The 25,109-nt window shown below is 38.9% G+C and overlaps 1 long non-coding RNA gene across 1 annotated transcript; it reads left to right on the top strand.

The window, feature by feature from the left end:
- Positions 1 to 2,146: 2,146 nt before the first annotated feature.
- Positions 2,147 to 10,752, top strand: LOC118480521. The gene is made up of 3 exons (XR_004863091.1): positions 2,147 to 2,436; positions 9,652 to 9,740; positions 10,612 to 10,752. It is a non-coding gene; the product is annotated as an uncharacterized LOC118480521 (long non-coding RNA).
- Positions 10,753 to 25,109: the final 14,357 nt, after the last annotated feature.

The following is a 25,109-nucleotide window of genomic DNA, read 5'->3' as shown; positions in this document are numbered from 1 at the left end:
AAATCTCGTCCTCGAGATTTGGGTTATGATATTTCTGTTAGATTTATGTCATAATTTAGTCACTAGATTCTTAAGGTAAATGACACAGAGTCAAATTTTGTGAATACCAATAAATAGGACTCAATGGTTCAACTGAATTATTTCGAGAAATTGATGATAACCGAATGAGATGAAATGATATGGTTTTGAATGAGACTAGGTTCAAGCCAACAGATATATGATCAAATAGATATCTGTTTTACAGTTAGTGAATGGCTTTTTAGAATAAAATTCATGGTCAAAAGAAAACTTACTTTGATTGGCAACTGAGGAAAACTCAGAATCAATAAGGTCAGAATAATAGCACGAAGATCATTGTTAATTATCGAATCATATCAGGAGAAAAATCAGTGTGTTGACATTGCAAGGATACACTGGAATGCGATAAAGTTTAGTGTATCATTGTCTTAATACACAATTGTATCAAGACTATTTTCAAATGATGAGTCAAACGGAAAACATACGTGGTTTTGAATGGTTCGTATGATTAGGATTAGCCCAAGCTACAAGTTTGTAACGACCCCGCAAGGTGTCGTAATGATTGGAATAATTTCAATAATTACGGTGCTCGAACAATTTCACCGTATAATCAACTGAAAGTTTAAATGAAGAAAACTTGGATATTTATTTCAAATAGGAGTTTCAATTGATGATGAAAAGACAAAATGAAATATTATAAAATTTTCGATGATAGAAGAAACGTTTAAGAAGTACACCGGAATATGATACGAATTTGTGTACTTTTATCTTAACACATAGTTGTATTAAGATTGGTTAAGAATATGAACCAAAATTTCGTATATTAGGAGTGAAATTGAAAATAGTTCAAGCTACAAATTTATTATGACGCCACAAGGTGTCATAGTGATTGAAATAGTAGCGGTGAATGAAACGAGTTTCACCATGATGTAAATCAAATGAAGTAAATCCGAATGTTTCAAATAAATACATTAGGATTTTGGATTGAAATTGAAATGATCAAAGATGATAAAGCAATAAAGATTGCGAAGCGCTCGATAGATACACGGAAATATGAAATAAATTTGTGTATCATTATCTTAGCACACGATTGTGTTAAGATTGTTTTGATAGAATAAATCAAAGTGATTTAACATGAATGAATAATTAAATCCGTATGTAAGAGGTGCAACGAAATTAGCACAAGCTTCAAATTTGTGAAAACGTCACCACAAGGTGATCGTGACCAAATAAAGGATTCAACGAAAGTAAAAACCAAACAAGTTTGGTATGGATTTGAAATAGAGGAAATATTTGACGGAATGTATTTATTTATGAACTTTTATTTGTACTAGGGTCAAATAATAACTTAACTTAGATATATATCAGTGACTACGTCTGGAATCATCTCTACTTCTTGTGTAGTAAGTGCGTATGCTAGCGCGTTCGTCTTAGCTCCGTCTGTTGTTCAAGCCTTGGTGTTAGATGTTTTGGTTAGTTTTGGGCAATACGGTTTGATGTGTCCGGTTTCCCCGCAATTGTAACAGATGTTAGTTTTCCTTCTGCACTCTTCCTCTGTGTGCCCGGTCATCTTACAGAAGTCACAGTAGGGTGTGTTCCTAAAACGACATCGTCCTGAATGCGTTTTGTTACTATTTCTGCAGATAGGTTGCTCTAATGACGGTTCAGTTTCTTTCTTCTTGAGTTCTTGGGAAATTTTCTGGGCTAATTCTTTCTTCTTATTTTCTTCTCTTGTGCGGATTAGTCCATCTGTCAGCATGTTAGCTAGTTCAACTGCTTCCTCAATAGTCTGTGGTCTAACGGCCTTGACTATGTCTCGGATTTCGCTAACTAATCCCCAAATATAACGAGAAATTAGTACGGATTCTGGCGAAGCCAGAGTTGGTACCATTCTTGCATATTCGAAGAATGTTGTCGTATATTCACGACAATTCACATCTATCATTTTATGATTTAGGAACTTGTTAGTTATTCGTTCCTTTTCATAAGGAGGACAAAATTTTCTTTCTACTACTTCCTTGAATTCTTCCCAGTTTATGGCATAAGCCATGGTCCTTCCTTTTGCCTGAAGAATAGTATTCCACCATTCTAAGGCTTCTTCCTTAAAGAGATTAGATGCATACATCACCTTATCTTCTTCAGCACATTTGCTGATCGTAAGAACAGCCTCTGTCTTCTCCAACCATCGCAGAGCAGCCGTGGCACCTTCACTGCCCGCGAACTCAGTTGGTTTACAGGCTAGAAATTCTTTGTAGGTACACCCGAGAGTCATCGCCTTCTTCTTCTTAGGAAATGGGATTTTGGTAATATCATTATTATCACTATTGACACTATGGTTAAAACTATCGTCACAGGTATGCTTACTGCTCATAGCTTTGGTGGGTTCTATGGGATTTTTAACAGCTTTAATTATTAAAGGTAAAGTATTAGCTATTCCTTGAGCTATTAAATTTTCTATAGCATTTTTATCCAAAGGATTTTCATTATTAGCATGAGCTTCTGGATTATGTGATACTTCATTCGACATCTGAATTGCAAATATTTTCACTTATTAATATCACACAATAATTAAAACAAAATAATACCTCCAGGATATTATATGTGCATATTGACATATACATATTCATGTACAACACATAAGTTAATTTGTATTAGTTTCCTGACTTTATTGTTTAGGTATTAAAGAACACCTAATTAGCTTAAACAAGTGGCTTAACTTATACGAAGGCATCTTTTCTTATTCAACTTTTGAATGTTATCAGATGTGCTACCAGTTAATAGCAATCTCCTAACTCTTTTATTTAAGTTTAAATACAACACTTATAGGCTCAGAATAATGGCTTGATCAGTGGCTCTGATACCACCTTCTGTCACGACCCCCGACCCACCCTGGACGGAATCGGGTGCCGTGAGCAGTCCAGTGGTACCGGTGATTATTTTGAAAAACATTGCATTTACCTTACTCAATCAGTATTTTGTCACATAATAGCAATTCCAATATAACAGCAATAATATCACTCATTGGTTTACTTTCATCCAATAGTGAATTAATCAAATAACTATACTTTACTGTTATTCAATTTATCTATCATTAGGCAATTCCTATGACTGGGTCATATCACTGTTGATCATTCTTTCAACTAGTGACTCTGACCATATCACTTGTTCATAACACTGTTGATCATTCTTTCAACTAGCGATTCTATTCATGGCACTGTTGATCATTCTTTCAACTAGTGCTTCTGGTCATTATCACTGTTGATCATTCTTTCAACTAGTGATTCCTAATTATAACACTGTTGATCATTCTTTCAACTAGTGTCTTTGGACATATCACTGCTGATCATTCTTTCAGCTAGTGACTTTGGACATAATGATGTCTTATTACTTTGTCAAATATATTATTTCTAGCACCAAATCATGCAATTCAGAATAATGACATTTTATGTCAATTATTATAACTTATCAAAACATGTTAATTCACTAATTGTAATAATATGATATAATAACTTGACTACAAATAGAATACAGTATACTTGACTTTGTTATGGTATCTGCCATTTAGATTTATATATAATAATTATGGTTATGCTAACTTTCTGGGTAATAGCAATGAGAATCAAATAATGTATAATACCTCCCATACCAGTAGTTATTATAAAATATAATAACTTAATCACTGTAAGTATAACTAGTAACCATTTAGGATTTTTAGAAAGAAATTTGCAATATAATTGTTTCACAAAAAGGTGATAACACTTTGATAAAAGAGTATAGACTCACAAACGGTGAGAAAAGAGAAATGAACTCACATTGCAGATTTCTATGGGCAAAGTTTAGTCTACAGATAAGCCTTGATATATTGCTGATTCAATTTGGGCAGAGTCTAGCCTACTGATTAGCCTAATTCACACAAACGGGGTTGTAACTAATACAGCGATTACGACAATTCACGAGATTAAACCTTCACAACGATTAATCAGCGCAATACTCGATAATTCAATCGGATTCACAACGAATAACAGAGCATAGTCCGAATTCGAACAGCACTCTAATATTCAAGTCGAAATCACGACGAATAATCAAAGTATAAGCTCAATTGAGCAGCACCTGGACTATCGTTGGATAGTTACAATCGATCGGACGTTGAATCGTAATAGCGATCGAGTTATTACCCTGATTGTGGCAGCGTTTCGAGGTTTGTGTGTGTTTGTGTAGTATTTTGGCTATAACTCAGCGTGTATAACGAATTTCTTCGTCGTTTTTGTGCCAGAAATCAAGTCCCAACCTCTACTATTTATACCCGAAATTTGTCCCTGTCGCGTAGCGCGAGGGGTAACCCCTATAGGTGTCGCGCTACGCGAGTGGTCACCTATTTTCTATAGGTAGCTTCGTGTCTAAGTAACTTAGCTGAGTTGATGAAATTGTGAAATTCAAAACGGCCAACAAGTTATTTAGATAATCGTCACTAGGGTTTTGCCCCCCCTGAGTTTTAGGGGCCCTGATCCTGATTCTGATTGTTCTGGAAATTTTAGGGTTAGTGCAGAATTACTTGGGTTTCTCAATTAGGGTTTTCTTAATAGCTAATTACCATCCTAATTATGGATTTTAGTGACAGTTGTTACAGTTTGTTACGATAGCGGCACTCATTGTAACCATAAAAAAAGAATATTCGTTGTGGGTTCAGAACGTAAATAAAACAACCTACGTACGACGATACATACAGAGTTTAGAAAAAGGGTGTTCGCATTCCCACACCCTCCACTCTATCTCTCTCCCTCTCTCTCTCTCTCTCTATATATATATATAGAGAGAGAGAGAGAGAAAGAGAAAAAAAGGTATGGGAAAAAGATTTTAGGGATGCGAGAATTGTGAAAGCCTTAGAAAAAACATTACGTTGATAACAAACTAAAAAGAAACGACCAAAAATAAGTAAAAGAAATGAAATTTAAAAGTTAAGTGTAAGAATAATAATTATAATAAAGTTTAGACAAAACTACTAAAAGTTGATAGTCTAATTAGTAACGATAATAAAGTGTAAAGGTAAATAATGAAAAAAAAAAAAAAAGAGTAAACTGCAATTTACGTCTTGAAGAAAGGGCCCGGTGTAATGTTGAGTCCCCATAAAATTTTGACGTTGAGTCCACTGTCTTGCAAAGATGCTACATGTTGCGTCCCTAAGCCTAACTTATGTTAATTTGACCGTTAAGTCGAAGGCGATATTGGTAATGTCACAATACTTAAAAAAAATAAATTGAAATCAAGCCCTAAAAATCTAATTTCCATCTTCACACATCTATCATCTTCATAAACAAGAACAACAATGATCAAGGACACCCATGAACAAGAACATCCATAAACATCATCATCGTCTACAAATTCATAATCAATCTCACAACATCCCACACTCTTATTCAAATTACCAAAAAAAATCAAGAATATGAACAAATGAAGAACATGAACAAATTTAAATATCTTCTATCAAATTTCCAGATTGTACTCTAGCGCCACCAAACACCGCTAAACCAGCCCCAAATCAATCCCCGGTCACCCCAATTGCAGTCGTTGCTGCAGCTGACCGTACTCCACCCCAACCTGCAAAACCCCACCGAGCTTCACAATTTTCAATTCACAAAACTTCAAATAAAAGTTTAAGATATTATTCGTAAACTTAATCTAAGATTCTATTTAACCCAAGTGACAATTTGAGCAAAATTGAGAAATACCCATTTGAATCTAATGATATTTCTCATTAACTTCAAATGATGAATCCATACTCATTAATGAAATTAAAATTTACAAAAAGAAAGCAATTGAAATTAAGATATGTGAAGGTCAATACCTTATCCAAGATTTTGCTTAACCCAAGTGACAAATTAAGGTTAATTGAATCTATAAAAGTCTTATGAAATTCATATAACAAAATCATAATTACATATTATATTATAAATTATATAAAAAATCAAAAAAAAAAATTGATGAACTTTGAAGGGTGAAAACTTGATCCAATATTCTGTTTCTTGGAAACAACAAACTTGAAAACTTCACCCAAATTTGTTGTCACCTCTTTTCTTTAACAACAGACTACAATCATCAAACCCTAAACCATTTTCCATTTGTTGTCTGCAACAACTAGAAATAAGATTAAAAAACCTGCAACTTTAATCAGATTCACATCGTCGGAAAGTAGATTTGAAACACACTCGTCTTGCGTCCACCCCTTCGATTCAGCCATCCATCTCTTTCACGAATCAATCTCGGCTCTCTTTCTTTCCTTTCTAGTTTGTGTAGGGTGTATGTGTTTGTTTGGAGAAGATAGAGGTGAGGCTAGGGTTTGAAGGAAATAATCATATTAAGATTTCAGCAAAGGGTAATCGTTCTCTTGTATTTTGGTTTCCTTGGAAGATAAAAATGGAGTTGCGGAAGATAAAAATGGGGATGGAGATAGACTTGGGGTGAAATTACGGCAAAATGACCCATATTAGGAATTCTAATAATGTAATTCTCATATTGGGGTGAAATTACGGCAAAATGACCCATCAAGTATAAGCATATAATGACCCATCATGCATCGCTCGATCCTCCTAGTCTTACAATCATATTAGGAATTCTAATAATGTTATTCTCATACTCGTTGACTTTTCATAAGGTCAACGGTCAAGTATACAAACTTCTAACTTAGGAACATATGTCTATATCGATGTAGTTGATCATACTAATAGCACTATAAACATTTCATACTCATGTAGTAAAATACATACAACCATGTAATCACCTAGTTACATACACACACCAAACATATTCGATTTGTTCATACTAGAAATTCTCATAACTTCGTAACTAACATCAACATCATTCGAATTTACTCTTTTTCTAGGATTCTTATATGCTCCACATTTACTTCTTAAATCGCAATTAAGACAATCAAACAATCCACATGTGTGCATTACATCACTCAAGCATATAACACAACTCCTAAAACATACTTCTACTCAATCACACATTAACTACATTCACACATGGATTTCATCAAGAACATATTTCTCATGATAATTTACTATTAAATACATCATGTCTACATTCTATATATTCATTTGTTGTTTACATCTAGTCTCATATAATAATCTCACCTATGCATTTCATCAAACACTTGGTGTGCGTACTACTAACTAAGCATAATGTACAAGTATCATATGCTCATTCTTCACTACTTGCTTTCATTCATCAAACATAACCAAATATCATACATACTCTATAGCATACTCAATCTATCTAACAAGAATTCATCTAATACCTCACACTACATCATGATTTGAACAAGACTTGAATATGGGTGAAGCACCCATGTCACCACCTTCACCATAACAAATGGGTTTCACCTCAAAATATCAATTTATTTGAAATCATGCATAATCTAAGTTCTATTTTGGTGATTCTAATGCACCTACATGCTTAATTTCATATAATTTCAAAGATTGATCACATACTCCTTTCTTGTAATATCACCAAATCAAAATCTACAACATACCTTAAGATTGTTACTGCTAGATGGCTTGAATTCCTCAATCATGCAAGTATTTTTGGCTTCAAATCCTCCTTTAATTTCGTCAATTTATGGGGTTTTGGGGAAGAACCCCTTTTTTCCTCATATGTGTGTGTATATGTCAACACATATACATACATCCATATAAAAATGCTGAATTTTATTAAGTTCTCCCATTTGTCACTTTAGGTCCTTCTAATTTTTGAGCCTTTGGTTATTTACAACCAACACCACCATTTCATTTATACTTAATCCTTATGTATTTAACTAAGTTAAATAACTTACTTAGTACATTTCACACCCTATATAAGAAAGCATACTATCATATTAGAAATTTGTATTTTGGGGCGTTACAGGCATCTCTTGGAGATGGCAAAAACATTATGTTTTGCCAGGATTTTTGGGTGAGATCGGAGCCTCTAAAATCAATGTTTCCTACATTGTACAATCTGGAAGGAGTTAAAGAGGTTTGTGTTAGCGACATAATGAAGATGGGTGCAGATCATGTTTGTCTTTGCTTTTTGGGGTCTCGGTTGGGTCTGGCTCGGATGTTTGGAAATGGGATAAAGGAATAGATGCCTCCTTCTCGGTCAAATCTAACTGCAGTCTCTTGTGTGCTCAACCGTATCCTCTGGATCACTACGACTTCGTATGGAATTCTTGGGTTCCAATAAAGGTTAATGTCTTTGGGTGGCACTTATATCTCAAACGTTTATCGTCTAAGGATGCCCTCATCTATGGAAATATCCCTGTCGAGTCTCCTCTCTGCTCGTTTTGTGAGGAGTGGCATGGTATCGTGTCTTGGTGCAAGTTACCTGCTATCTTTGCCTATGGATATAAAGATATTTTGGCCTTACATTGTTCTCTTGTGATTTTCAAGAAGGGAAGGAAGATGATTTAAGCGATTATTCTTATCGCGTATTAGGTTATTTGTAAGGCGAGGAATAATATTAATTTTAACAGCAAGAGACCAGCGATTGGTGAAGTTCCCGTGGAAATGAAGGCTATTGGGTTTCTCTAGATCAAAAATCGGGCCAAGGTTTTGAATTTTGAAGACTCTAGTTGGAGTCACTTTGATTTCTTGTAATTTGTAGCTTTCTTCGTGTTTGTAGTTATGTTGTTCCCTTGAGCTTCTTTCTAGAGGGTCCGTTTTAATTAAATGCTACCTTTCAAAAAAAATTAAAAAAAGAATGACATGATCTTTGACCGACAATTATTATTATTATAAAATCCTTTATAGCTTACATGAATCATTTAGCTCATTTTCTTATTCAACCTATCAAATACAAAAACTTATTAAAGTAATGTATTTTATACTAATATTAATACATTATTGTAATTATATATATATTAAACCCATTAAGTCTAACCAACTCTCAAATCAATATCCACCATTGGATTTGGCTGAGATTAAATCTCAGTCACTTAAACTCATAAAAATAACCTCTGTGATGGCAGTTCAAAGCAGTTTCCTGGGCCTCCACATTTTCCTGCCCATGTTCTCCCCAAATCACGCTATGTTGGCGGTTCTTAGCAGTTTTGAAGGCTAAGCACCTAAATTCATCATTATAAACCCCTCTTCTACCTGGTGAATCAATGCGTCCTCTGGCTCCTTTTTCCCATTCAACGAATCTTTTCTCTCTCATCCAAGTATCTCAACATCATCTGGTATCCATTGCCCAAATTTGAAAAATTAGGAGCCACCAGTGTTCATCGCCACTACCACGGTTTACGATTACGAGAAGTGGGCACCTCGATACGACCAAATCTGGTAATTTGTTCTCTCTGGTCTTGGTTGTTCCCCTGCCATGGCTTGGAGCACATTCAATCTCACTCACTCTTGGTAGTCCGTTATGTTTCTCAAAGCCCTAATTAAAGAGACTTCGAAAGATGTCTGTTTGTTTTGATGATGTCTTTATATTGTCGATTACAGTTTAGGGTTACACCGCTAAATTTCTTAAGTTCCCGTTTGCTTGATCTGTTTCTATTTTGAATTTGTTGGTCATTGTGGAAATTGATGGGATGTGTATAGAATTTATGTCTGTTGTATAACTTACATTATGCTTGTAATCATGTGTTTGTGCTTCTAGGGCTTTCCGAATCAAAACAAGTCGTCTGCGATGCTGCTAAGATCCATGGTGTTTTTTATCTTCAATTCAATTCATCCAATGAAGGAATTGTAAGTGTAAACTAACTTTCACTCCTGTTGCATCGTTTCTTGATTTACCGTATACTTCACTTCATTAATTGTTAATTTGTTTGACCTAATTTTCATTTGATGTTTCTATTATGTAAGCTAATATATGGCTTTTCTTTACAATAAATGTCTTTTATCATCATTTTATAGTTTATATGTCAACCTTAAAGATTTAGAATACTTTTGCAATTTGTTGATTTGGTTGAGAAGCATGTTGATGAGAAATAACAGATCTTGAAGTTAGGTTACATATTGTTTGTTCTTTCCATTCTTTGATTATAATTTTTGAGATTTGTATGGGTTTACAGTTTATGTACCGAGAAAAACTAACAACTGGAAACATTACTACACTTTTGCAGTATTTATGGCTCGTGTTAAATAATTTATGTTATAAATTAAAGAAAGATCAAAATAGTGGTTAATAGTCAGGATTCCTAAGGGTTTAAAATTTGTAATCAGTGGGTTAGTGAAACATGGGCTTCCTATGGGTTTACTATAGTGTTTTATGTCAGGTAAAAGATAGCATTGAAGGGATACTAATATAGTTTCATACATTCTAATTAGGTCGAAAATACATCATTAGACAATTATAGAATCATACTCCTATTGAAGCTAAAAAAGTGTGTGGGCTAACATGGTTGAATATGTTCAAAATACATTATGATGATGATGGTATTTGGATTAACGTGGCTAATTATTATTTGAAATATATCTACAAAACAGAACTAGGAGGAAAATGGCTATCTATTTAGGTAAAAACAAGCACATAAGTTCTTTGGTATATTGTTCCTGTAATATATCTACAAGAATATTTATATTGCTATCTATATTAAGTTCTTTTGGTGGATTATAGAACTGATGCTGAAAAGAAAAATAGCAGGAAGCTTAAGCCACTAAAGGTGGAAACAATGTCTTCATCAAACATAGTAAACGAGGAGGATGGACTACCTTCCCATTCATATAATCATATTAGGTTCTTTTTCTCTTTCTTTCTACTTTAAGTGTAAATAAATTCTAACAAATATGTAATTTTTTACCAGGAGCTATTCCTTTGTCCTTTGCCTCTGTTACTCAACTTGCATTCCTATGAGTTTATTTATTTTTTTTTTATTTTTTTTATATGTATAGTCCTTGTCAACAATTTGTTACCTGCATCAGTTCTATAACATGTATAAAATCACGAAATCATGGGCAAATTTTTTTATAGTATGTGCAAGTTGGGAATGGGTGAGGTATCTTTGGTTGGACAATGGGTGAGCTACCTAGCTTTTAGATCACACTTTTCAGGTATCTTTCAACATCTTTTGCCATTTAATGCTTGTAGTATATGACTGGACGATCAAAAGCCGGCATGACTGAGAATGAAAGTTGGAAAACTCCAGTGAGTATGTTGCCAATCAGCATATAATTCTAAGTAAAATTTATAGTAGAGTTAATAGCCAAAATGGTCCCTGAGGTTTGCTCACTTTTGCCACTTTAGTCCAAAATCCAATATTCTTAAATCTGGGTCCCTGAGGTTTGCATTTTGTTGCCATTTTAGTCCAAATTTCAAAAACCCTATTTTTTTACTGTTACAACCAGCCTATTTTGTCCTTTTACACAGGGGTATTTTGGTCATTTTTATGAGTTATTATAACAAACCCAGATCATCTCTCTCAGAGCAGATCAAGAACCCAGATCAACTCTCTCTCTTCTCTCTCTCTATGTAGCACCACCACCACCGCCACCTCCTCCCCCTTCTCACCACCGCCACCGCCACCATCAACACCCACCCCACAAGCACCACCTCTTCAGAGCACAACCACCCCCGTTGTCACACCCCAACCGCGTAAAACAACAAACCGCGGCGGAAACGTCGGGGAGTGGAGTGACAGAATTATTGTTTCAACAACCATGGTAATTGAAGTTTTATATTATTGATTAAAGAGTTTACATTATCTTGGAATTCAAAACAAACACAACATAATTAACTGTCTTTTAAGTGACTAAGGCCCAAGTCTGCCTAAGTGAAGCACAAACATCATCATGCATTAACACCTGAAACACATGTAAAAATAGGTACGTCAGCATAAAAATGCCTGTGAGATACATAGGTTTTGTTTATGCAGGATTCATGACTCGTAATTGAAAGAAGTGTTTAACAAAAATGTAGTCATGAACCTTGTAAAATGTTTTTTTCCTTTATAAATCATATGAAAATCGATGTGAAAATCAAATGATGATAAAAGGATAATGCATGGTTAAATGAATAACCAAGTAAAAGCAAATTTGTATACAATGTGAAATTTGTAAAACAATGTCATGTTCTTGTAAAAATGTTTCATGTCCTTGTCAAAGTGGTTTAGATAATGCAACAATGTGTACTACAATAAAAGCACTTATATATTGGAAGTACCAGCGGTGTATCCACCATGATTTTATCATATAACACATAGCCCCGTTACATAAGTCACTTATCAATAACCAACCAAAATGTCTTGTTCAATGTCAAAATGTTTATGTGTAAACCATGCTCAATGTCATGTGAGAAGTGTATCATGTATAACCAAATGTAATGCATAGCAAGTAGAAAGTATCTACTCAAACTATGTGATAATGTAAATGTGAAAACAAATGTCATGTATGGTGAATAACTAGTAATTACTCAACCCCATAGGAAAATGTACAAAACAAAGTTTTTGAATAAACCTGTGACAACCGTCAATTGTGCATGCGTCCGTACAATTAATTAATTTTAATTATAAGCTTAATGACTGTGCTTGATTACATCTGACGCTTTAAACTGCTTACTGATTTATGTTATATACATACATGTGCATACTTTACATACAGTCACTTCAATTATTTCATACAGATTCTTAGTGACAAACCTGATGCACAAAGCACAGTTAGTACAGTGAGCGAATAACTCAGACACATGCTTACAATGCCAGCACTTAGACAGATACTATTTTTAGGCCAGTATGGGCCAGGGATAAAACACTACACCAGTATGGAGTGTAGGGAAGTGAGGACCATAAGACTATGTCACTAGGTGATAGTTTGAGTGCCGGAAAGTGCCTAAAACACAATTTAATTACAGAATTCCGCATTTTCAGTAACAATTCAGCTTTTAAACACACTCATATTATACAGAGTATTGACTAAATGGTCCTGGACACTTCCCTAAGTGTTGGAATTAATTTCGTTACAAAAAGATGCACAAAAGACGCTTTACGGGACAATTAAACGCTTTAATGGAACGATGCGAAACCGAACAACCAGACATTACCCGAGACATGAAAATATTGTTAGAAATATTATTTCATCATTTTAAATAAATTATGGTCACAAAAATCCCCATGCACCATGTAAACATGACATACACCCACTATACTTGGAAATACCCTTAACCTTCTAACTTATTAACTAATAGTTACCAAAAATTTACACTTTACCCCCCCCCCAACCGATTTTTCTGCCATAATTAATGAGAATATTTGGTTTAGATATTTGATATTACCACCTTCACTCTTATTGGCCATTAGATAGGCAATGATGATATTAGGGCTTGAGGGTGCAAGTTTCCAAGGATTTTCCATCATCACGAAGATTTCAACCAATCTCCTCCCTCCTCTCTCTTAATTTCGGTTCACACCCCCCCCTCTCTCCATAACCGATTCCATCACCACCATACTTCACCATCTCCATTTCTTCCACTAAAAGCTCTCTTTCAAGTTGTGAAGTTCATCCATAGAAGTGCTAGGTTGAAGGTGTGACAACTCGAAATCTAGAACCTTTCGTTGTGTCTCGATGTAACTTGCTTGTACGTTATGTGATTAGTTGACTGACTAAACTTAATGATAACGTGAACCTTTTATGTGATATGTGTTTTGTTACGTGTGCATTGTATGTATATATATACGTGTTATATGTGAGCCGAGAACCCAACCGAGAACAAGGGACCCGACTCGAGACCATGAGGTCTCGAGTGAACATAACCGATTTGGGCCTTTGGGCCGTGACCCCCTTAACCGGTTTATAAGCCCTTTGGGGCACACACTTGGAACTAGTATATATATATACCACCCTTAGTTATTTTACCATTTGTTGAACATCACACACACACACTCTCCTATCTTCTCTCTCACTAAAACCTTAAGAACACAAACACATCTCCAAGCTCTCGGATCCAATCGGTTGGCACAAGAACTCTCGGGTTTGGACTTTGGATCGACTCACACACGCACCTCACCAACCGGTTAGTATTTATGGTGTTTATGGATTGATGTTAGTTATGTTAAATGATAAAATGAATGAGATGATGTTTATTGTTAGTGTTTACATGATGTTCTTGATGTATATGATGATTCTAATGTGTACAATGTGATAATCGGTTCATGAATGTTTCTTGTTATGTGTTGAACTATGCATAAATGTTTGATGTTAAAAATCGGTTCATTGTATGTTAAAAAGGTGAATGATGTTGTCGGTTTACTTGGGTTAGGATCCGAAGAATGGGGTGTTTGTACAAGTGGGGTTGGGTATTAAATGGAAACCGAATGTTAGGATCCATGCTAGTAAATTGTATCTTGATGGTTGTACATAAATTTGGTTGAATAAGGGTTAATTATGTTATGAACTTGATGAATATGTGTTTGAACATATGAAGAACAATTTGAATGATGGTTGAAGATGTGAAAACCCTTATGATTTTGATCCATTTTTACTAATAGACTGATTAGGAAAACTTGTTAGTAAAATCCTATTGGTTGTTTCCTGATTTGGGCCTGATTACATAGTACCATTAGGCTGACTATATCTGAATCAACACGTGAACATGAAAACGACAGCATACGACTCGCAATCACACAGTTGCGACTCGCAACCACAGCGTGACAACTCGAGACCACGCGGTTGCGACTCGCAACCACAGCATGACAAGCCGAGACCACAGGTTACGAGTCCCGTTGCGACTCGAGACCTCAGCATGACGAGCCGAAACCATGGTTGCGACACCGGTTGCGACTCGCAACCATTTATGATCAGCACAAACAACATGACTCGAGACCATGCTTGCGAGTCCGGTTGCGACTCGAGACCACACTTATTGGACTTGCTTAGTTACGGGCCTTAGTTAATGGGCCGGCCTTGTGGACTTCGGTGTTAACTGTTTTATACGTGTTTTGAGCTTAAGTAGTTGGACTGAACTTGTGGGTCAAATGTGCTACCGTTAATTGAAATACTGTGCACTGCTGTTAAACTGCCATGATAGAAACTGTATGCCGTAACTACTACTTGTACGTGCACTGCTTGGTTTGAATCTGATTATAAGTGGTATCCATGTTAGGACGTAATTGACTACTTGCGACATGATTGATCTTTCTGTGACTAACTACCGAGCAAACCAAGGTGAGTTCACACCCTCTACAAAGCATGGGATTCCCTGGGTTGGGAACGGGGTTAAGGAACGTGGATTCCTCGTCCTCCTTGGGTAGGACGTCAGTGGTTCAGGAATGTGATTCCTCGTCCGGATGGACGGATAACACGTACTAGACTAAAACTCTATCACGAAGTCCCTCCTTTTTGTATCGACTAATCGCCGGGCCAATGGCGAGCGGGTCATTAGTTAGATAGCGCTATTTAGGTCTGACAAGCCTCACACCGTGCCGCAGAGGACGGGCGTGAACTAATGGATCTGGGGCACGTCAATGATGATAGACATTGATGTTTTCAGGGCACATAAACATGACTTCAGTCAGCAGTCGATATGGTAACGAGTCTAGTGTACGCATGGGGTAGCCCCCACGGCCGAAATGCCTGATAACTAACATGGGGTAGCCCCCACGGCTGGGATGCCGGAGTAACTGGGAATGAACATGTCACGTTTTTAAACTATGGGGTAACCCCCACGGCAGGATGCCAGTTAAAGTAAACTGTTTTCGAAACAACTAAAACGAACACCCAACCGTGAACTCACTCAACTAGTTGTTGACTCGTTACTACATGCTTTGCAGGACCATAGGTACACAGCTGGAGCTTGCATGGAGGAGGGTCGTTGTGGGACACGGATTGCTACGTGCTATGTTAAACTTGAAACTATTCGAACTTATGTTTTAACTTTAAGACTTATGCTTCCGCTTGCAACTTAACTTGTTTGTTTTGAAACACCAATCGTATTGGTTAAACTTTTATAACTGCTTATATGCTTGTTCAGTATGATTGGTGGCTGGATCCTGGTCAGTCACGCCTCCAAGCGGTAGTACTCCGCAGGTGGGATTTTGGGGGTGTGACAGATTGGTATCAGAGCCATTGGTTATAGTGAACTTGGTTTTAATAAAGGAGAAACGTTTTTGTTAAAACCAGACTATAACCGGTTTAGTGCTCAACGGTCCACAACGACACTTCGCTCCTCATGCAAGGCTCGACATCCTAGGTAATATGATGTGCGTATATTGCCTACTTGTTAGTTACGTAGTACATTGCTCATGGTATGCTTGATTAGTATAACTACTGTTGTTTGAACACGTGTGTGCTTACTCTGTCCTACTATCGTACTTTCGCGAACCTCTCTCACACGTATTACTCTTAATATGAAGAATCATGTCTGGACGCGTTAACATGACACAAGCCCAGTTGACGGCTTTGATCAACGAACGAGTTGCCGCAGCGCTTGCAGCTGCAAACGCAGGAGGTATATCCTGCAGTCCGAAATTGTTCTAGGATCATTTGGATCCTACTCTCGTGAACCAACCTTTGTGTTAAACTCTGTCTTTCTTTCACCTACCTTAGGTCAGTATGCTTAGGCACCGGTGTGCACTTTTAAGACCTTTATGGACTGTCGACCCACTACTTTTAGCGGAACTGAAGGAGCAGTAGGTCTCCTACACTGGTTTGAGAAACTGGAGTCTGTGTTCGAAATGTGTGAATGCCCTGAAGCGCGCAGGGTGAAGTATGCTACTGGTACTCTCGAGGGTTTGGCCCTCACGTGGTGGAATGCTCAAGTGCAGATGCTGGGGTTGGTTGCTGCCAACGCCACCCCATGGGAAACTTTCAAGGAAATGATCAGGGAGGAATACTGCAGTCGTGACGACATTCACAAGCTGGAAGATGAGTTCTACAACCTCAAGATGACGGGGTCAGAGATTGAAGCATACACTAAGAGATCGCATGAGCTTGCCTTGTTGTGTCCTACTATGGTGGATCCTCCGTATAAGCGAATTGAACTCTATCTCAAGGGCTTGGTGCCAGAGATCCAAAGCCATGTGACTTCAGCAAACTTGACTACTATCCAGCAGGTTGTACAGTTGGCTCACCGTCTTACTGATCAGGCGGTGGAGCAGAACAAGTTACCGAAGCGTATAGGTGCTGCAACTACTTCTGGTACTTCTAGTGGGGACAAACGGAAATGGGATGGAACTTCAAGCAAGGGTTCAACTTCTGTGCAATCTCAGTCTCAGCAGAGAAAGACGGACGATCACAAGAGCCCCAGTCAGCAATCGTCTGGTGGTCAAAGTCATGGTGGGTACAAGGGGAATCACCCCAAATGCAATCGTTGCAACCTACACCACAGTGGGCCATGCACCAGGGGCAACTGTCATCGGTGCAACAAGCCTGGTCATGTTGCAAAGGATTGCAGGAGCGCATACCCCGCCAATCAGAATCGTCAGCAACCTCAGCAGAACCAGCGACAGCAGTAGGGTAACAACAAAGGGTGCTTTCAGTGTGGAGCTGCAGGCCACTTCAAGAAAGATTGTCCCCAACTGAACCAGAACAACAACAACAACAATCAGGGGAATGGTAACAATGGGAACAACAACAACAATGGTGCTAGGGGACGAGTGTTCGTGATTGGTCAAGGTGAAGCAAGGAATGATCCCAACGTGGTGACGGGTAAGTTCCTTCTCGACGACTTTTATGTTACAGTCTTATTTGATTCGGGTGCCGATACTAGCTATGTGTCACTAGAAGTTAGTAAGATGCTTAAGCGTATTCCTACACCCCTGAGCGACAAGCACACTGTAGAGCTAGCTAATGGTAAGAGTTTGGAAGCCTCACACGTAGTCAAGGGTTGCCAGCTTATTCTCGCTAACCAGACCTTCTCTATTGATCTTATTCCTATTGTCTTGGGTAGTTTCGACGTTGTCATTGGGATGGATTGGTTATCCCAACACCGAGCAGAGATTCTTTGCAACGAGAAGATCGTTCGTATTCCTGGTTTAGGTAGTGAACCTCTCATGATTCGTGGCGACAAAAGAAGTGCTGTTGAGAACATCATCTCTCTTCTTAAGGCCCAGAAGTGCTTACGAAAGGGCCACACTGCGATTTTGGCTCTAGTTACTGATACCACAGAGAAAGAGAAGAAGCTAGAAGATTTTCCAGTTGTACGTGACTATCCTGAGGTATTCCCTGAAGAATTACCTGGTCTTCCGCCCCATCGCCAAGTCGAGTTTCAGATTGAACTAGCTCCTGGAGCTGCGCCTGTAGCCCGTGCACCTTATCGTTTAGCGCCATCAGAATTGGAAGAACTCTCCACGCAACTACAAGAACTCTTGGATAAGGGTTTTATTCGTCCTAGCTCATCGCCTTGGGGAGCTCCGGTACTATTTATGAAGAAGAAGGACGGTACCTTCAGAATGTGTATCGACTATCGCGAACTTAACAAGGTGACTGTGAAGAACCGTTATCCTCTACCGCGTATTGACGACTTGTTCGACCAGTTGCAGGGGTCGAGCTACTATTCAAAGATCGATCTGAGATCGGGATATCACCAGTTGAGAGTTCGAGAAGAGGATGTCTCTAAGACAGCCTTTAGGACTCGATATGGGCACTATGAGTTTTTGGTCATGCCGTTTGGGCTGACGAACGCACCGGCAGTTTTTATGGATCTGATGAACCGAGTTTGCAAGCTGTACCTGGACAAGTTTGTTATAGTCTTCATCGACGACATCCTGATCTATTCTAAGAGCAAAGAGGAGCACGAACAGCATCTACGACTTATTCTGGAACTCCTTCGGAAGGAACAGCTTTACGCGAAATTCTCGAAATGCGACTTCTGGCTTCGAGAGGTCCATTTCCTAGGACATGTGGTGAACAAGGATGGGATTCACGTTGATCCATCCAAAGTGGACTCTATCAAGAACTGGCCTGCACCTCGTACACCAAAGGAAATTCGCCAATTCTTGGGATTGGCAGGTTACTACAGGAGATTCATTAAGGATTTTTCTAAGATCGCACAGCCTCTCACCTTGTTAACACAGAAAGGCGTTGTCTATCATTGGGGAAATGCACAAGAGTTGGCTTTTCAGCATCTAAAGGATAGACTTTGTAGTGCACCTATCCTTTCACTGCCAGAGGGCACAGACGATTTTGTGGTTTACTGTGATGCATCAATTCAAGGTCTTGGTTGTGTATTGATGCAACGAGATAAAGTCATAGCCTACGCCTCATGACAACTCAAAGTTCACGAGAAGAACTACACTACGCATGATTTAGAGCTGGGAGCTGTTGTTTTCGCACTTAAGTTATGGCGGCATTACCTGTACGGAACCAAGTGCGCCATCTACACCGACCACAGGAGCCTAGAGCACATATTCAAGCAGAAGGAACTGAATATGCGGCAACGACGATGGGTCGAGCTGCTGAATGATTATGAGTGCTCCATCAAGTATCACCCGGGCAAGGCCAATGTTGTGGCTGACGCCCTCAGTCGAAAGGACACTACGCCTAAGCGCGTAAGAGCTCTACAACTCACGATCCATTCTAGACTACCTTCGCAAATACGAGCTGCTCAGATAGAAGCACTGAAACCAGAGAACGTTAGAGCTGAAGCTCTACGCGGGTCAAGACAACGCTTGGAACAGAAAGAAGACGGTGCTTACTATGTAACAGGACGCATTTGGGTCCCACTCTATGGCGACTTACGAGAACTTGTGATGGACGAAGCGCACAAATCTCGCTACTCGGTACACCCTGGTTCGGACAAGATGTACCACGATATTAAAACTACGTATTGGTGGCCTAGCATGAAGGCCCACATAGCAACTTACGTCAGCAAGTGTTTGACTTGTGCGCGAGTCAAGGCGGAATATCAGAAACCCTCAGGCCTACTTCAGCAACCAGAGATACCACAATGGAAATGGGAGCAAATTTCCATGGATTTCGTTACTGGCCTACCTAGATCCCAGCGCGGAAACGATACTATCTGGGTGATTGTGGATCGACTTACAAAGTCCGCACACTTCTTGGCAATTAAGGAAACAGATAAATTCTCCACTCTAGCGGAGATATACCTCAAGGAAGTTGTTTCGAGGCACGGGGTGCCCACCTCTATCATCTCTGATCGAGATGCACGTTTTACTTCGGAACTGTGGCAAGCAATGCACAAGTCTTTTGGCTCACGTCTAGATATGAGCACAGCGTATCACCCACAGACGGACGGGCAGTCCGAGCGCACTATCCAGACCTTAGAAGACATGCTTCGTGCATGTGTAATCGACTTTGGCAACAGCTGGGAAAGGCATCTGCCACTCGTGGAATTCTCGTATAATAACAGCTACCACACCAGCATTAAAGCTGCTCCGTTCGAGGCATTGTACGAACGTAAATGCCGGTCACCCCTCTGTTGGGCAGAGGTGGGGGATAGTCAAATCACTGGTCCAGAACATGTGGTAGACACTACTGAGCGGATTGCTCAAATACGACAACGCATGGCGGCCGCTCGTGACCGTCAGAAGGCTTACGCCGATAAGGGCAGGAAACCACTTGAGCTCCAGGTTGGGGAGCGGGTTCTACTCAAAGTTTCACCCTGGAAGGGTGTGGTTCGTTTTGGTAAACGAGGCAAACTCAACCCACGGTACGTTGGACCTTTCGAAATCCTTGAGAAAATAGGCAAGGTGGCCTACAGACTGAACTTACCAGCAGAACTCGGTGCAGTTCACAACGTTTTCCATGTGTCGAATCTGAAGAAGTGTCTGTCAGATGAGACCCACGTGGTTCCTCTGAAGGAACTCACGATCGACGAACAGTTGAAATTTGTCGAGGAACCAGTCGAAATCACGGACCGGGATGTTAAGGTCCTCAAGAGCACTAGAATACCTCTTGTTCGAGTTCGTTGGAACTCACGTCGCGGCCCAAAGTTTACCTGGGAGCGCGAAGATCGGATGAAACAAAAGTATCCCCAACTGTTTGAGAACAGTACAACCGCTACTGAGGCTGAAGCTACGGAATTTCGGGACGAAATTCCAGATCAACGGGGGGTGGATGTGACACCCCAGGAAAACCAGGAAAACCATGCAACTTGACTAGCTTCCTCAGTGAGTGCCATCAAATTTCGGGACGAAATTTCTTTCAACTTGGGGATGATGTGACAACTCGAAATCTAGAACCTTTCGTTGTGTCTCGATGTAACTTGCTTGTACGTTATGTGATTAGTTGACTGACTAAACTTAATGATAACGTGAACCTTTTATGTGATATGTGTTTTGTTACGTGTGCATTGTATGTATATATATACGTGTTATATGTGAGCCGAGAACCCAACCGAGAACAAGGGACCCGACTCAAGACCATGAGGTCTCGAGTGAACATAACTGATTTGGGCCTTTGGGCCGTGACCCCCTTAACCGGTTTATAAGCCCTTTGGGGCACACACTTGGAACTAGTATATATATATACCACCCTTAGTTATTTTACCATTTGTTGAACATCACACACACACACTCTCCTATCTTCTCTCTCACTAAAACCTTAAGAACACAAACACATCTCCAAGCTCTCGGATCCAATCGGTTGGCACAAGAACTCTCGGGTTTGGACTTTGGATCGACTCACATACGCACCTCACCAACCGGTTAGTATTTATGGTGTTTATGGATTGATGTTAGTTATGTTAAATGATAAAATGAATGAGATGATGTTTATTGTTAGTGTTTACATGATGTTCTTGATGTATATGATGATTCTAATGTGTACAATGTGATAATCGGTTCATGAATGTTTCTTGTTATGTGTTGAACTATGCATAAATGTTTGATGTTAAAAATCGGTTCATTGTATGTTAAAAAGGTGAATGATGTTGTCGGTTTACTTGGGTTAGGATCCGAAGAATGGGGTGTTTGTACAAGTGGGGTTGGGTATTAAATGGAAACCGAATGTTAGGATCCATGCTAGTAAATTGTATCTTGATGGTTGTACATAAATTTGGTTGAATAAGGGTTAATTATGTTATGAACTTGATGAATATGTGTTTGAACATATGAAGAACAATTTGAATGATGGTTGAAGATGTGAAAACCCTTATGATTTTGATCCATTTTTACTAATAGACTGATTAGGAAAACTTGTTAGTAAAATCCTATTGGTTGTTTCCTGATTTGGGCCTGATTACATAGTACCATTAGGCTGACTATATCTGAATCAACACGTGAACATGAAAACGACAGCATACGACTCGCAATCACACAGTTGCGACTCGCAACCACAGCGTGACAACTCGAGACCACGCGGTTGCGACTCGCAACCACAGCATGACAAGCCGAGACCACAGGTTACGAGTCCCGTTGCGACTCGAGACCTCAGCATGACGAGCCGAAACCATGGTTGCGACACCGGTTGCGACTCGCAACCATTTATGATCAGCACAAACAACATGACTCGAGACCATGCTTGCGAGTCCGGTTGCGACTCGAGACCACACTTATTGGACTTGCTTAGTTACGGGCCTTAGTTAATGGGCCGGCCTTGTGGACTTCGGTGTTAACTGTTTTATACGTGTTTTGGGCTTAAGTAGTTGGACTGAACTTGTGGGTCAAATGTGCTACCGTTAATTGAAATACTGTGCACTGCTGTTAAACTGCCATGATAGAAACTGTATGCCGTAACTACTACTTGTACGTGCACTGCTTGGTTTGAATCTGATTATAAGTGGTATCCATGTTAGGACGTAATTGACTACTTGCGACTTGATTGATCTTTCTGTGACTAACTACCGAGCAAACCAAGGTGAGTTCACACCCTCTACAAAGCATGGGATTCCCTGGGTTGGGAACGGGGTTAAGGAACGTGGATTCCTTGTCCTCCTTGGGTAGGACGTCAGTGGTTCAGGAATGTGATTCCTCGTCCGGATGGACGGATAACACGTACTAGACTAAAACTCTATCACGAAGTCCCTCCTTTTTGTATCGACTAATCGCCGGGCCAATGGCGAGCGGGTCATTAGTTAGATAGCGCTATTTAGGTCTGACAAGCCTCACACCGTGCCGCAGAGGACGGGCGTGAACTAATGGATCTGGGGCACGTCAATGATGATAGACATTGATGTTTTCAGGGCACATAAACATGACTTCAGTCAGCAGTCGATATGGTAACGAGTCTAGTGTACACATGGGGTAGCCCCCACGGCCGAAATGCCTGATAACTAACATGGGGTAGCCCCCACGGCTGGGATGCCGGAGTAACTGGGAATGAACATGTCACGTTTTTAAACTATGGGGTAACCCCCACGGCAGGATGCCAGTTAAAGTAAACTGTTTTCGAAACAACTAAAACGAACACCCAACCGTGAACTCACTCAACTAGTTGTTGACTCGTTACTACATGCTTTGCAGGACCATAGGTACACAGCTGGAGCTTGCATGGAGGAGGGTCGTTGTGGGACACGGATTGCTACGTGCTATGTTAAACTTGAAACTATTCGAACTTATGTTTTAACTTTAAGACTTATGCTTCCGCTTGCAACTTAACTTGTTTGTTTTGAAACACCAATCGTATTGGTTAAACTTTTATAACTGCTTATATGCTTGTTCAGTATGATTGGTGGCTGGATCCTGGTCAGTCACGCCTCCAAGCGGTAGTACTCCGCAGGTGGGATTTTGGGGGTGTGACAGAAGGTGTTCAAGGAAGTTTGATTAAAGCTTTGTCACCAACTTTTCACCATCATCTCATCCTAAGATTACAACCCTAGCCTTGTGCTAGTAGTAAGTCCCTTCATACTCTTGATCCACCTTGATTCTTGTTACGATTTGTTGAATGTTCATCACACACAAAAGTTTAAACACTAAAATATGAACCTAAGTTTCTGCCTAAAAACCACATATAAAAAGGTTGTGTGAGGTTGAAATCTGAATGGTTTAGGGTTGGTTAAAGCATGATTGAAGTTTTATCATTTGTTCATCAATAAACCATGGTTAGGATCTTCGTTTATGCACTTTTAGTCACTTCTACAATGTAAACAGCTTGCTGAGTTGGATTTCCAGCCAACTTCAACAGGCTGTAACGGGATCATTTTAAATCGAAAAGCGGATTTTCTGAAGCCTAAAATGAGTATTTTGGAATAATAAACAATTGGCACTGGAATCATAATTTTTCAAGACCGTTTACTATTTTTAAAAGACTATTTTTGGACAGCAGCTCAAGCTGCATTTTTACTGCAGAAAAAGTGTGTTGTTTTCGAAGTCATAACCTGAACCTGAGTAAAACCGACTAATGAAATTTTTACAGTAGATGGACACCATTGTCAGGACGACCCTCCAACTGGAATTTCATCAAACGGACTTACGGGTAATTTTTAGTGAATATTTCCGTAAACTGCAATCAGAAAGTAACAAATCTGATTGCCGTCGAGAAAATGATTTTCTATAAAATATGGGTAACGAATTGGACTTTGATATTTTTACAAAATAAAACTTGGAACATATGTGACATTCTGTAAAAATTTGGTAATTTTTAGAAAAGGTTAACTATTTTATAAAAATCCCCGAAAACAGTCCGGTTTTGAGTAATGAAGCTGAAATAAAGTATGTGACGTTTCGTTTGTCGATATGTCGGTTTGGTTATTGAAAAATGAACTATTGAATATATGTAAAAGAAAATGATATGCTATTTAAGCATGGACACCCCTATTTACAAAGGAGACTATGGTGAAATTTTCCGAAAATTCTAACACTTAGTAAATATTTTCTAGACAAGAGCTTACTAGTATATTTTCGACTAAGTTTTTTCAAGGATAAAACTCGTCATAATATTTATCACAAAATACGAATTATCGGAGGTTGGTTTCATACATGAATATGGTTAAATATATATTTCCGGCATCCCATCCTTGGGAAGGAAACACGTATATAAGATACTTTAGAAGTATTGATACTAGAATATGGAACGAACAAATATTCCAACACGACATATGATTAAGTTGAAATACAAATTAATTTGACAAATAATTATCACTCGAAATAATATAAGAAACGTAACTCAAAAACATAAATACTAAGACAAGGCACGACCCGATCGTCTAATAGACGTTAGACCATTGTAGGTAGTTGTGTTTGCTGAGGAGATTTGGGTTACAAGTACCGAAGACGCAATACTGTGAGT

This window comes from Helianthus annuus, chromosome 7, assembly GCF_002127325.2.
Source record: "Helianthus annuus cultivar XRQ/B chromosome 7, HanXRQr2.0-SUNRISE, whole genome shotgun sequence".
NCBI classification, from domain to species: Eukaryota; Viridiplantae; Streptophyta; class Magnoliopsida; order Asterales; family Asteraceae; genus Helianthus; species Helianthus annuus.
Note: the sequence above shows the minus strand (reverse complement) of the source record. Positions and strands in the feature narration are given on the sequence as shown.